Below are 13,493 nucleotides of genomic sequence, written 5' to 3' on the forward strand. Positions count from 1 at the left end.
TACTTAAGTATCTAGAGTTTAGAATAATATAAACAAGTTAGAAAGGAAAAAGCGCAAAGGTGAAAAACAGAAAGAATGATTTAACATGAATTTTTACTTTTTGGGAAGCAAATTACTCATTCAATCATTAATTCACTAAACAATTTTTGATGGCCTATCCTAGGCTGTACACTATTCCACGATGTTGAATGTGAAGGAGAATAAACCCCAACCACCAAGCTTCATGGAACTCACACTCTGACCAGGAAGACTTGTAAGAAGTACGTCTAGATCAATTCTCATTTTTCTACTCCATCTGCAATCACTGCCATAATACAACTCTCCATTCCTAAGAAGAGTTGTAAAATAATGGAATCATTTATTTTTTACCTAAATTTGACACAAACATCTGGTGTCTAAAATATTCATTAATACTTTAAATCTCCCAAGAATATTTAAATCTCACAATTTTTGATAACATGTTCAATTCTAGCTTACATGTTAGTGAGGTAAAACATGGACAGCCAAACTTAAATGACATCTTCCCTCTTTTGCATGACCTGTTTTTCAAAAATGTGTTAATTATTTTAACAAATATTGGTTGTTATATAGCGGGGATTTTTCTAGCATGGAGGTCCCAAGGAAAGACAAAAACAGACAATGTAACCACATGGAGATTCTATTCTGGTATAAAATAAAAAAAAAATACACATATGATAGATCAAGTGCTGATAAAATCTATGGAGAAAAAGGAACCTGGGTGAGGGACTGATCAGGTAATGAGGATAGAAGGTGTGTTTGTGTTGGAAATGCTGTAGAGAAATCCTAGGTATATAGAGGAGCTGGTAAAAAATCTCTTGCATAATCACACTTAATCATAAACCTGGAGGAACTGAGAGAGAGAGCCATCTGGAGGAAATCTGGGGGAAGCAAAAATCTAGGGGAAGAATTAGGTGTGTATATGTGTGTGCATTTCACAACCTCTTCTTATTACACGAATTTGAAATTTATTTTATCCACTCAAGGAAATTACATTATATTTTATTTCAAATTAAACTTTCATTTTCTTTTTAAAGAAATGCTTGTTGACTTTGATGCCCTTCTTGCTGGACCCAATATCCGATTTCCTCAAATGCCAGGAGATTCTCTGTTGGACATCCATTTTAATTTTAGAGCTTTCCACAAATACTATTTCAGCATAAGGCAGCACACCATCAGTGATCATGGGGACAGGATGAAGTATGCATTTGCAGCTCATCCCCTGGGTATAGGATGCAGTACCCATTTTTTTTTTATGTCCCCTCCTGGGTGTCCATCTGTCTGTTGCCTGATGATTTGAGGCACAGCAATGTGTCTGGTTGTTCCTCTTACAGTTACACTGGCCATAATCCTGAAGGCTGCTCGAAAAATCTCTCCTTTTTTCATTTGCTGCTTCTAAGCAAGTAGCTGCTTTCACCTTTCAGGCAAACCTTCTCCTATGGAAATGGTGCTCAGTCATTTCTTCTGTCTTTCAAGCGGTCATCAGACTTTTGGTTCCATGAAGTGTATACCGTGTATCCCAGAGCTAACTACTTAACTGTAGTTACGTATGTGTGTTTTTCCCAGAAATTTAGAGCAGGAAGGAGATGTATGTGCTCAGTTGCCTTGATCCAATCACAGTAAACATGCTTTCACTAAAGATCATATAAGTACCTTATAAATTAAATTCAGAATAAATGAAACCAATTTATAAAACATAATTTAAAAGTACACATATATATAAAGTATATGTACATATATATGGTTAAACAGTGTAATCTCTGTGATCCTTATAATTAAAAGGTGAGATATAAATTTAAAAATAAGTAAATTTTGTTATGAAATTTCAACAACTTTATATCATTTTATACTTTTCATTTGTTTCTTTATCATTCTCTTCTCCTAAGAGGATTTAAGCAGAAATGTCTCCATCCTAAAGTGTTACAGAAATCCTTATTTAGCTGTACCTAAGGAAACTCTTGCTGAGGCTTCTTTCCTTTGTATTTTCCCATTGTCAATGGGTCCTCTTTGTGCCCTGTGTTGCTCACATCTCTTATGAATCCTCTCAGGGTAGCCATCCATTCTCTCAGGTCAATTTTTCCTCCTTCCTTATTTCCTTCCTTCCCCTTTTACTACTGTAGAAAACCCATTCTTTCTACAACTACTAAAAGTTTTCAGTAACGGTGGAAACAATATAAGAATCATCCTAGCTTGTTCAATTATTGATGCTTCAGCACCTTCTATGCATAAATCATAATAGCAAAATTTGAGTGAACACTGCATGCCAAGCAGTGTTCTAAGCATTTCACATATAGTCAATCATATTATCCTCACCCTGGCCAAGTGGTAAGGCACAATACTCCCTTTCAAAGGTGAAGTAACTCATTCAGAGAAAGGCTACATTATTCACCTAGATGGTAAGCTAGGAATTATGAGGTAAGGTACATACCACGGCATTTTTAGCATTCCAGCTCTTAACACTACTTGGCTTTACGACATTAGGTAATAGGTGAAGATACAGATTAGTAGGACATGACATGGGTTCCACACTCTAGGATTTTACAATAAACAGTGAGTAGTTATATCAGTTCCTTAAAGCCTCCTTTCCTGAAGGTCAGCATACACTATGCCTACTGATCTTTAGTAAAGTATTTAAATGGCAAAACACGTTTGCTAATCAGAACTTACAGTACAGTCCTTTCCAAAATTGTTTACTAGAACAGCACTGCCCGCAATGTGATTTATAGAACAGTGACTCTGTAGCATGTTAAGCATAACAATAACAAAGGAATCAATGGTGACATGATAAGGGTGGGGTTAATATTTTAGGGTGAGGAGCTCTGAAAACCTCACAGCAAAAAACTCACAATGGGAGTTTAAACGTGGAGACTAATTTGGAAATAAGGTTTGGAACACCAAAGAATCAATGACTGACTTTAGGCTGAGAAGTCTAGATATGATTTCATAATTTGAAAGAAAGAAATGGGGGGAAAAGTATGAAAATAAAGTTAAATGACTCTAGTTAACTTGGGTCGGGTATGGGAAAACTTCAAGCAGTCTAGGTTACTGGTCTCAGTACTCAGAATACTGTGCAGCTAATAGGTTGTATAGTTCCTTTTATCATTCTGCAAAATTACCTTCACCATATCAAGTAGAGGAAAGTGGTTTACATTATTTAGCAAAACCGTTAGGATCATAAACAAGTTCTAAAATAAAACAACTAATTTTGATTCTTATATATGTAAAAGTTGAGGGAGTAATTGTCTTTTATTTGGACGATATCGTAGGCTGATAATATTTATAAATAAAAATGGAAATGTCCTACTAGAATGTAGTTATGTGACTCCCCCCCCCAATATAATAAAAGAAGTGAGAGGTTTAATCACAGGGTATTAGTAAAGCACTTAAATCTTCATAAGGATCATTTGAGAGGCTATAATTATATTATATTACTTTAATATTGGAAAAGAAAAATCTGCATGCATAATGATTTCAGTGTCTAAAGATATAGACTGTAATATTTCAATTCATGCAAACAAATTCTCAAGTAAAATTTGTTGTTCATGCTCATAAACATCTTTTTGATCCTATCAAAGTTTTCAACTAACACTCCCAAATATAAACATTAAATATTTTACTTGCAATCTAAGATATTAAATATAGTGCACTCCTAATTCACTTATATTTGGATTATCTGGGCAATCCAAGCATTGTGGCCATCTGTCTATTTGACTTGGCTGCTGGATCCAGATTGAAAAGGATAATTACTCACTGTGGTGGAGGAAGGTCAAGGAGAGACAGGGAAGAGTTGCTTTTTCCCAAGCTCACACTTCAACCCAACTTACTTATCAACTTAGCTGCCAAGCTGGCTTTGTTCTGATGGAAACTACCAACTCAACCTGAGGTAGAAGACTCAGATAATTAGAATTGGAGTAAGGTTATCAAAATACCTTGTAAACAGGTGAACCCATAAGTAATGTGGGCAGTAAATTCCATTGCTAAGCATAGTCTTTTTCATCAGGGGGTCTCTTGTAGGCATTTTCCATTACTGAGCAAGATCCCTTGTCAAGGAATGTGCTTGGGATCTAATCTGCAAGTTCAGAGAGGAAACAATTTCACCTGGCAGGAAATAGGTTAAATACAGAGCAATAGTTTCAGCAATTATATAATTAAAATAATATATATATATAATAATGACAATGTCTAAAATGATAAGACGAGGATGTCCTAAGTATTAAGCAGGTCCTAAGGACATCATAACGAGTTCCTACTTCTCTCAACCGACTGCTTTACAGAAGCATGCAATTTCCATATGAATCCAGGTAAACATATCAAATCTAGAATTATTAAATATAGTAAGAATATGAATAATGATAAAATAAATCCAATATTACAAAACAATAAAATTTTCATGACTAATACTTCACTTAGCCATTAGAACAGCTTTATCAAGGTAGATATTTAAGCTAATATATTTAGATTTTGAATTATAATACCGAGATCCAAGAATTGGCAGTTTTCTATTTAAAGACATGAGCTTTAATAATGCTAAAGCTCCAAACAATAACTTACTTTCCTAAGCTTTTTATCTTTATTTTGCTATACCATACCTAAGAACAATTATTGTTAATATCATGCATGAAACAGAGCAATTTCAAAATATTACAACTGTTCAAGTAGAATCTAAATGAATATCATTATTTGGGTAAATAAAATTTTAAGGTCATATTTATAACAATATAACTACTCGGAAATAATAAAGATATAACAATTTGACCATCATTATTTTCTTTTATAAAAGCCAAGAAAATGCTTAAACTGAAAAGTGATGTTCATTTTATTTCAATATGTACTGGTGAGTTTTTCAATTTTTAAAATATAATGTTTATTCACTTCCTGATTTATTTGGTAATACTAATTTCCTTAGAACATAACTTAGAAATAATAAATACTTGATGACAAAGATGGATTGTTTTGAAAAGAAATCTCAGTCAATTTTGGTAAGAGTTTAATAATACTAAGGGGAACCATAAGAATATATTGAAGTGGTAAATGAATAGAAATTGCCCTTTTCAGATCAGAGAAATAATTTATGATAACCTTAAATTTCCCATTACACCATGCACCAGAATAAACTTCAAATAGATCAGAAATGTGAATGTTAATAAAAAAAGAAACAATAAAAATTCTGATGGAAAGCTTGAGTGAATTCCCTTATAACCCGGATTTGAAGAGTCTTTCAAAGTATTATTTCAAGGTCCAGAAGCCCCTAAGTTAATAAATTTGGTTATGAAAACTCAAAAAAATTTCCTGGCAAAATGCACCATAAGCAAAGATAAAAGATAAGTAATAAACTGGGATTTCACAATCTATGTAACAGAAAACTAATCTTCTTTAATGCAAATTAAAATGTACTGTGGTGCCTTTTCTCACCTATCAGATTGGAAGAAATTCATAAGCTTGACAATGGGCTGCTGGAGAGGGTTGGTAAACAGGAACTCATCTATTGCTACTGAGAGTGCAATATGAAAAAACTATTTGTTTATGGAGAAGAATTTGGCAATATTGAACTAAATTCTGTATGCATTCTTCTTTATCTTAATATGTCCTTTTCTAGAATTTTACTCAAAGTAAAATAGAGATCTCTGCAAACTCAAAATATCATAGGTGAATGTAGATTTTGCCATGCAAACATTTTTATAGCCATATATATCAAACTGCCTAGAAAAGAGAAAGGAGACAAATATGGTGTAAAGAAAAATAAAAATTCCATGCTGTTGGATTTGAATGGAGAAAGAATCAGTCAGAGTTTGGATTATTAAATCACTTAGAGACACAACACCCCAATAAGCACACATAGTGCTAAGATCTTGATTTCCAAATGACATTTCCCAAAAAAAGGGCACTGGCAAATGGATGATTCAGTTCTAGAGTCAGAAAAGTATATAATAAGCCTAGAAATGTTTAAGACTTAACAAGTTATGTCAAAATGTACAAAAAAAACTTAAAGGCTCCCACTAACCCAATTTGAGAGGATATGAACTTCAAATAAAACAGTTAAAGGATTGCAACATATTAACAACTACAAAAAAAGATTTATGGGTTCACAGGGTAACATTTTTTTTTAAGGGGAGAGAAAGAAAAAGGGAAAAGAAAAAATAAAGCATAGGAGAGAATAGTAAAGGGACAGGTGTAAATCACTTTTTACACAATGATTCTTAACTATCAAATAAAAAATAAATAGTAGAATAAGAAGTCATCATTTTTCAATCCTCAGTGTAATACCTGAAAGGAGTAATAATTATTAGTGGATCCTAAAGGTTGTTGGGGTAAAAATGTTTGTGGGGTCTCAAAGTGAGCCCAACTAAATACTACAAAGGAAAAACATCAGTTTATGTTAGAATCATTTGGTGATCATCATCTAAGTAATAACATTTGGCACAGCATTACCAACACAGGCATTACCACCATTCAGACAGACGTGTCTTTTGAAGCGATGCAATAACATTGTTTATTAAATTAAAAGTACACAAATCATAGATGGTTCTCCTTTTGCTGTTGAACTTGTCTTGCTTCCATTTTGAAGAAAAAGCTAATTTGTGGCAAGAGCACAGAGTCAAAAGAATTGCAGCAAATCAGGGCCAAAACCCAATTTCATCACCATGGAAACATCCTATATATGGACTTTCTGTTATTTGAGATAATACAGTCTTTTATATTTGAGCCAATTGAGTTGGAGTTTATTGTGATCAACTGCTTGATCCTTCACACAGAAAAGTGAAAAATGCTCAATCTTCTGTTGCACAGGTTGCTCCTATTTTGTCCCAAAGAATTTATCAGTTAATATAGATTTCATTTTTAAAAAATCTGTGAAGAGAGTTAGCATTTGTTCACAGTGATCTTCATATAATATTTTAAAACTACTTAGTTCTTCATGATATCAAGGCTAAAATAACACAGACTTCTTTGTTCAGCTGAATATAGTGACCTTCACTTTCCCTACTTTTAATGATAATATGACATAACTTTCACTTATCAATTGACCCTAGAATTAATTACATAATTAAACAAATGCCACATGTCAATATATTTTGAAACCATATAATATTTTAGTTAAAATCATTTAAGAAAATGTTGAATAAAGATAACAGCCATACGCACATGCATACACACACTTTATATCTAAGATATATCAAGTAATCATTTAGCAAATATTGTATCTTAAGATATTGCTAATATATTCTAGCTTAGTGTGTTTTAAACTTTCTTTTACAGAATATTCATGAAAATAAATTGTAAATAAATACTGAACAAAATATGTCATAATAGTCAATTGATACCGGACTGAAATTATACCTCAATTTGAAATATAGATGGTCATTCCTAAAAAACACACAAAAAATAATATCTGGAAATCACTAGAAACATTTGTGAAATACCTGCTATAATAGGCAAGCCAAATAGATCAATTAGGGATGCAAAGAAGCAAAAATGATATGTATTGCTTCCACCCGTATGTGGAATAGTAAAATATGCTAATACCTAAGTCCCTTATTATAATTAATATAACAGAAATATTTGTGACCATAATTCTAACTAATTTGGAGCTTATGCTGTGCAGAAAACAATGTGTTTCACATACGTTTTAGTTATTCTTGTCATAAGAAAGAAAAAACAGCAGCATTTGCTCATTTTACTCATATGCATAACTAAAGGTGCATTATTACTAATGAAGATATCTAATTTCAATTAAACACCTTTCTCATACACCCCAATATAAAACTTATTTCTGAGAAAAACCTTACTAATAGTGACAATCTGTCCTATCATTATAAAGTAATATGTAAACTTCATCTGACATTCATAAAACACAGGAAACATACATGCACACAAATACCATGCATTTTCATTGTCCAAAAGTAATCTAGAATTAACTTTTAACATGTTCATGTAGGTCTTTCTAGTTTGTTAAAATTGTTTAATTTAAAACACTTTAAAAAGTAAAAAAATACCACTTTAAATTTTTGAGAATACCAATATAAACCTATTTTTTTCAATTCTTAGTATTTTATGTAAATTTCATATTCTAAGGTACATAATCAATGACTGCAAAAATTTAATTCTATAGCTGTGTTATTATTTTAATTTTTCTCTTTATTGTATTTTATTATACAAATAATTCATGTTCTTACTGACCAATTAAAAAAGACTATAAACTATAAGAAAATTAGCATAAATTATCCCAAATTGTAATCCTATATATAATGCCTTAATATGTAATGCTGTAGTTTCTTATGAAAATATATAATATGTAAGGTAAAATAACACTTTAGTTTCTTATAAAACTACATTCATACATATGATTGACAAAAATGGACATTCAAAAGTACTTGCATTTTTTTCATTAAACAACACATTTTAGAATTATTTGCAATTTGATAATACATTGTAGTGAATGCAACGTGGGGTATGACATTCTTAAGTTGTTAAATAGGTGTCTGGGTGATGGTGTCTTGTCATAATCCCATCTTGATAACCTATACCTTAGATGCTAACTTAAAAGTTAATTATCAACACACCTTGTAAAACATAGCAGTATAAAAAGAGAGAAAAACAGATGACATTAGGCTAGAGATCACGAACTAGGGGTGGTGGAAGGGGAGGAGGGTGGGGGGTGGGGTTGAATGGGTGACGGGCACTGAGGGGGGCACTTGACGGGATGAGCACTAGGTGTTATTCTGTATGTTGGTAAATTGAACACCAATAAAAAATAAATTTATTTAAAAAATATATATATATATGCATACAACCTATCTATAGATCAAATAATAAAATATGGGAAGCTATTATAGGCCTTGTTTTCTTTCTTTCTTACCCAATTAAACTTCCATTTCCCTTAAGCCCATACTTTCACTGATTAAGACTTTTTTTTAAAACTCTGCATTGAAACCCAAAACTATATTCTTAATAGATGTCCATAGATGCATTGAGTTGCTATTGTTGTTCTTTAACTGATTCCAGTGTATTTAAAAGTACTGGGAGATGTCTCAGAGGATCTCTTGTGTTCTACATATCACTCCAGTAGCAGCTCTATTTCCATTTAATAACCAGAATCAATATCCTTAGGTAATACCATAGTCCTCTGCATTGCCTGTAAATTCAGTGGCATGAGGATTCAATGGCCAAGAAGCATCTTAATTTCCAAGTCAATGGAGTCATTGTTGAATCCCTTGATAGAAGTCCAAGTCACTGTAGAAGACCAAAGTCTTGAAGACAAGAAACAAGAATTTAAGAATGTTGTTAGTTTCTAACATCAACTTCCTGATTCCCCTTCCCCCCTCTGTTTCTAGAGCCTTAAATGCTTTCACTGGAGAAAGAGTTCCATAGAATGGTAACTGGCTCAGATAATAGACCATCTGCTCTACAACAGAACGTCAAACACAGATTTTTATCATCCTTAGAATTGTCATTTTGCTTGTAATAGAACATTAAATTGGCTTCTAAGTCAAGCTATTTCTAGGTCAAGGGGTGCATGGTAAGACCTCTGAATTACATAGGTTTGAGCCTGCTTCATTACTTCTTTTGCCTGAAAGAAATTTTATAGTCAGAAACAATATTTATTATACCATATTCATTAAACCCAAGGAGTGTGACAGTGCCATATTATGGGTAGAAGAAATGAGCAGAAAAGGTCAATCCATATTCATAGTGTATGGCCATTCTAGTGAAAGCACATTTCTGCATCTCCTCTCATATAAGAAATTTAATGTAAAGCACCTTCCAGTAGGTGACTGGCTGAAATACCCCTGAAAGGATGTTACTAGAGTGAGTATAGAGGAAACTTTAAAAAATAATATGGTTAAATGACTTATTCCTAGAAGTATATAGATTCTCAAAACTGATCCTTTAACCAGGGGGAAAATTGAACCAGTAGTTCAAAACATTCCTACAAAGAAAATACCAGTGTCAGAAACTTTACATCATAAAGCAATAAACAAACAGGAAAGACATGATTCTGATTTTATATTAATATGTCAGAGCATAGAAAAGAGGAAACTCTGCAACTTGTAGATGAGGCTAACAGAATCTTAATATCAAAATAAAATAAAACAAAATATAGCATGGGTAATATAACTACATATCAATTTCAGAGAATGTACATGTGAAAATATTAACAAACTCATCAATGTATAAAATGACACTAAATATAATGGACTTATACCAGAACAGCTAGTTTGCTTTATTATTTTAAAAGCATACTAATAATAAGGCAAATGAAAATCTTTGTCTCAATACAAAGATAATTTGATAATTCCAACAACATTTATAATTAAAAACAAGCTAGAAAAAGAAGATACAGATTTTAAGAAAGGATATCATAAAATCTTATAGAAAACTATATGCTTAATTTAAAAATGTTAAATGAATTCTCTTTAACTCAGAGAAAATGGGTTTAACAAGAAACCCATTATCAACACCTTCTTCAATATTTTACTAGAGGTCTTATATAAAAAATAGAAAATAAATGAAAATTCATATGATTTAAAGGGAAAAAAGCATTGCATTATTCCAATATGATATGTATATGATTGTTTATACAAATAAACAAAATTAGTTAATAACTATGCAAGTTAAAGCTAGACTTTTGAAATTATACTAGAGGTAAGATTTTAATACACATACATATATAAGTTGCGCACTAACAGACACAGAAAATTTCATTAAAAGATATTCACCATAGCAATAAGGCATATAAATTACATTAGAGTCTATCTTTAACTGGTTTTCAGGATTTTAAAAAATAGATACCCAATAATCCTGGGTAGGAAGACACATCCTCTTAGCAATATCTTTTCTATGAAATTACATTAATGTTAAGGATCTTAAAATAGATCCTAAAATTTACCTTGAAGGATAAAAGACCAAGAGCAGCTAAGATAGTTTGAAGAAGAATGAAAAGTTAGGACTTCTAGGCAACCAATATTGTTTATAAAGCAATAATAATTAAATTGTCATGCTATTGGTCCAGAACTGGACAAATAGACTAATGGAATAGAGCTGAGAGCCCAGACTAAAGTCTCGCATATATAGAAATCTGAGATATTGCAAGAAGTGGATATGTATATCAGTGAGGAAAAGACAGGAAAGCTTTCAATAAATCGTGGAAGGAAAACAAGTTATACACTGAGAGACTTAATATACAGAAGGGCAATGACTGGACCATGTAGAACAATAGAACACTGCCTCACAATCTATGCAGGAACCAATTAGGAAATTAAGTCACAATCTCAGCAGCGGTGGGTCCAGCCTCCATATTTTTTGCCCCTTTTCCATCTTTGAATCAACCAAAGTAAGCCAAGTATGCTCCCCAAACCAACCACCTAAGGTGTCCCACTTCTAGTTAGCCTGCCTTCTAAAATCTCCAGAGTATGACTTTAAAGATTTTTTTTCATTATTATGAAGCTTTTCCCACTCCCTGCCTGCCTTTGAGTTTCTGTCAGATGCAGGTGACAGTGGTAGAATGCTTTGCTATAGCAAACTCTGATTTGAAAGCCTCTATTCTCATTTGGGTAATCTCCATTTATTGGCAAACTACATGAAAAGTTTATACTATATAAGTATAATATACTTATATTATTAAGTTAAGTCATTATTTCATATAGAAATTAATGACAAACTTGAAAGGCAAAACTTGACAGAATTTTTTATGACATTTGGCTAGATAACAATTTCACAAATGGGACACGAGGAACAATCTAGAGGAGTAAATTTTATAGCAAAAGTGTCGAGCATATATGTTCATAATTTATTTTTTAAAAACTGAAAAAATGAATCACATGGAAAACAAATAAGAAAACAACCTCCAAACTGGAAGAAGCCATCTGCAATGCAAACAAAAAGTATCTAGAGTTTAAGCAAGAATCATACGCTCAAAAATTTAAAATATTTAAACCGGGATCCCTGGGTGGCGCAGCGGTTTAGTGCCTGCCTTTGGCCCAGGGCGCGATCCTGGAGACCGGGGATCGAATCCCACGTCAGGCTCCCGGTGCATGGAGCCTGCTTCTCCCTCTGCCTGTGTCTCTGCCTCTCTCTCTCTTTCTCTGTGACTATCATAAATAAATAAAAATTAAAAAAAAAAAAAGGGTGTGCATGTAGCAGGGTGCAAAACCAAAAAAAAAATAATAATAAAAAAATAAAATATTTAAACCAATCAAGCTGAAAATGGGCAAAGTACAAGAACACAGAACAGTATAAAATACAAGTGTTCAAAAATACATGAAAAGATACACATCCTTAGTATCAGAAGAATGCAAAATTGTGTTTATGAGGACAGAGGATTTATAATTTATGGATATTGCAAATGGTAGTGTAAATTTTTATGAAAAGTTTTAAACACAATAAATGTGAAGATGGACATACTTAAGAATCAACACTTATCCCTAAATATACGGAAAACCCAGGGACACCTCAGTGGCTCTATGGTTGAGCGACTGCCTTTGGATCAGGTCGTGATCCCAGGATGCTGGAAACGAGTCCTGCATCAGGCTCTCTTCATGGAACCTGCTACTCTCTCAGCCTATGTCTCTGCCTCACTCTGTGTCTCTCATGAATAAATAAAGAAAATATTTTTTTAAAAAATTCATTGCAAATATGAACCTAGATGCATGCACAAGTATATTCACAGAAGCATTATTTATAATAACACAGCCTGAAAACAAAAAGAAACTTTCATCATCAGAAGAATAGATAAATATATTTTGGTATTTACACCAGAGAAAACAAATAAATTATAACTAAGTAAATCAATATAGATGAACCCAAAAATTTAAACTTGAGTGAAAAAAAAGCCATTCACAATAATATGAGCATAATCCCATCTGTATTATATACAGGCAAAAACAGGCAAAAAATATTATTATGATGTCTTTAATATGTACACATATGTGGAAAACCTTTTGATACAACAACAGCATAAAAAAGCAAGGGGAAAATTAATAGCAATTTTAGAATAGACTATGTTTTCAGAAGGAGAGGATGTCTTTCTGGGTAGCTCACAGAGGCTTTAAAGTTGCTAGCATTAGTTTATCAATTGAGCTTGATAAATGGATAGATATATAAGTGCTTATTTTATTAATATACTTAAACTACATATTAAATCTAATGCATTATCTTTCATATGTGCAATATACCTTGCAATAAAGGGACTGCAGTTTAGCCAAACAAGATGCATCATTTTCTGTTAAAGCAGAGAAGTCTCCCTATTTTGACCAGCTGGATTTTCCATGACCTATAGATGAGTATCTGCTATATGTTTTTATTCTTTCTTGTTTGAAATGAGGGTTTTGCAGTTCTTTCCTACTTTCTCCATCATCATGCATTGAGCCCTTTGGAAGCAAATGAATTGCCTTTTAGCTTACATGTGGTTTAATATGAAGTGTGACAATCTGGATCACATAGCAAAGAAAATAGAGTACAGACTTATGGATGGATACAGA

At 32.5% G+C, this 13,493-nt stretch overlaps 1 long non-coding RNA gene across 3 annotated transcripts in view; it reads right to left on the reverse strand.

The window, feature by feature from the left end:
• LOC111090427 overlaps nt 1-13,493 on the reverse strand; it is a 32,506-nt gene that overhangs the window by 2,844 nt on the left and 16,169 nt on the right. Inside the window, exons 2-4 of one of the 3 annotated variants that reach the window (XR_005371858.1) lie at nt 9,131-9,263; nt 3,948-4,087; nt 1,066-1,671 (exon numbers count right to left, since the gene is read on the reverse strand). This is a non-coding gene — a long non-coding RNA (uncharacterized LOC111090427). Of the gene's footprint in view, nt 1-1,065; nt 1,672-3,947; nt 4,117-9,130; nt 9,264-13,493 lie in introns of those variants that run through there. The other 2 variants (XR_005371860.1, XR_005371859.1) reach the window with 2 other exon arrangements.

Source organism: Canis lupus, chromosome 17 (assembly GCF_011100685.1).
Source record: "Canis lupus familiaris isolate Mischka breed German Shepherd chromosome 17, alternate assembly UU_Cfam_GSD_1.0, whole genome shotgun sequence".
Lineage (NCBI taxonomy): Eukaryota > Metazoa > Chordata > Mammalia > Carnivora > Canidae > Canis > Canis lupus.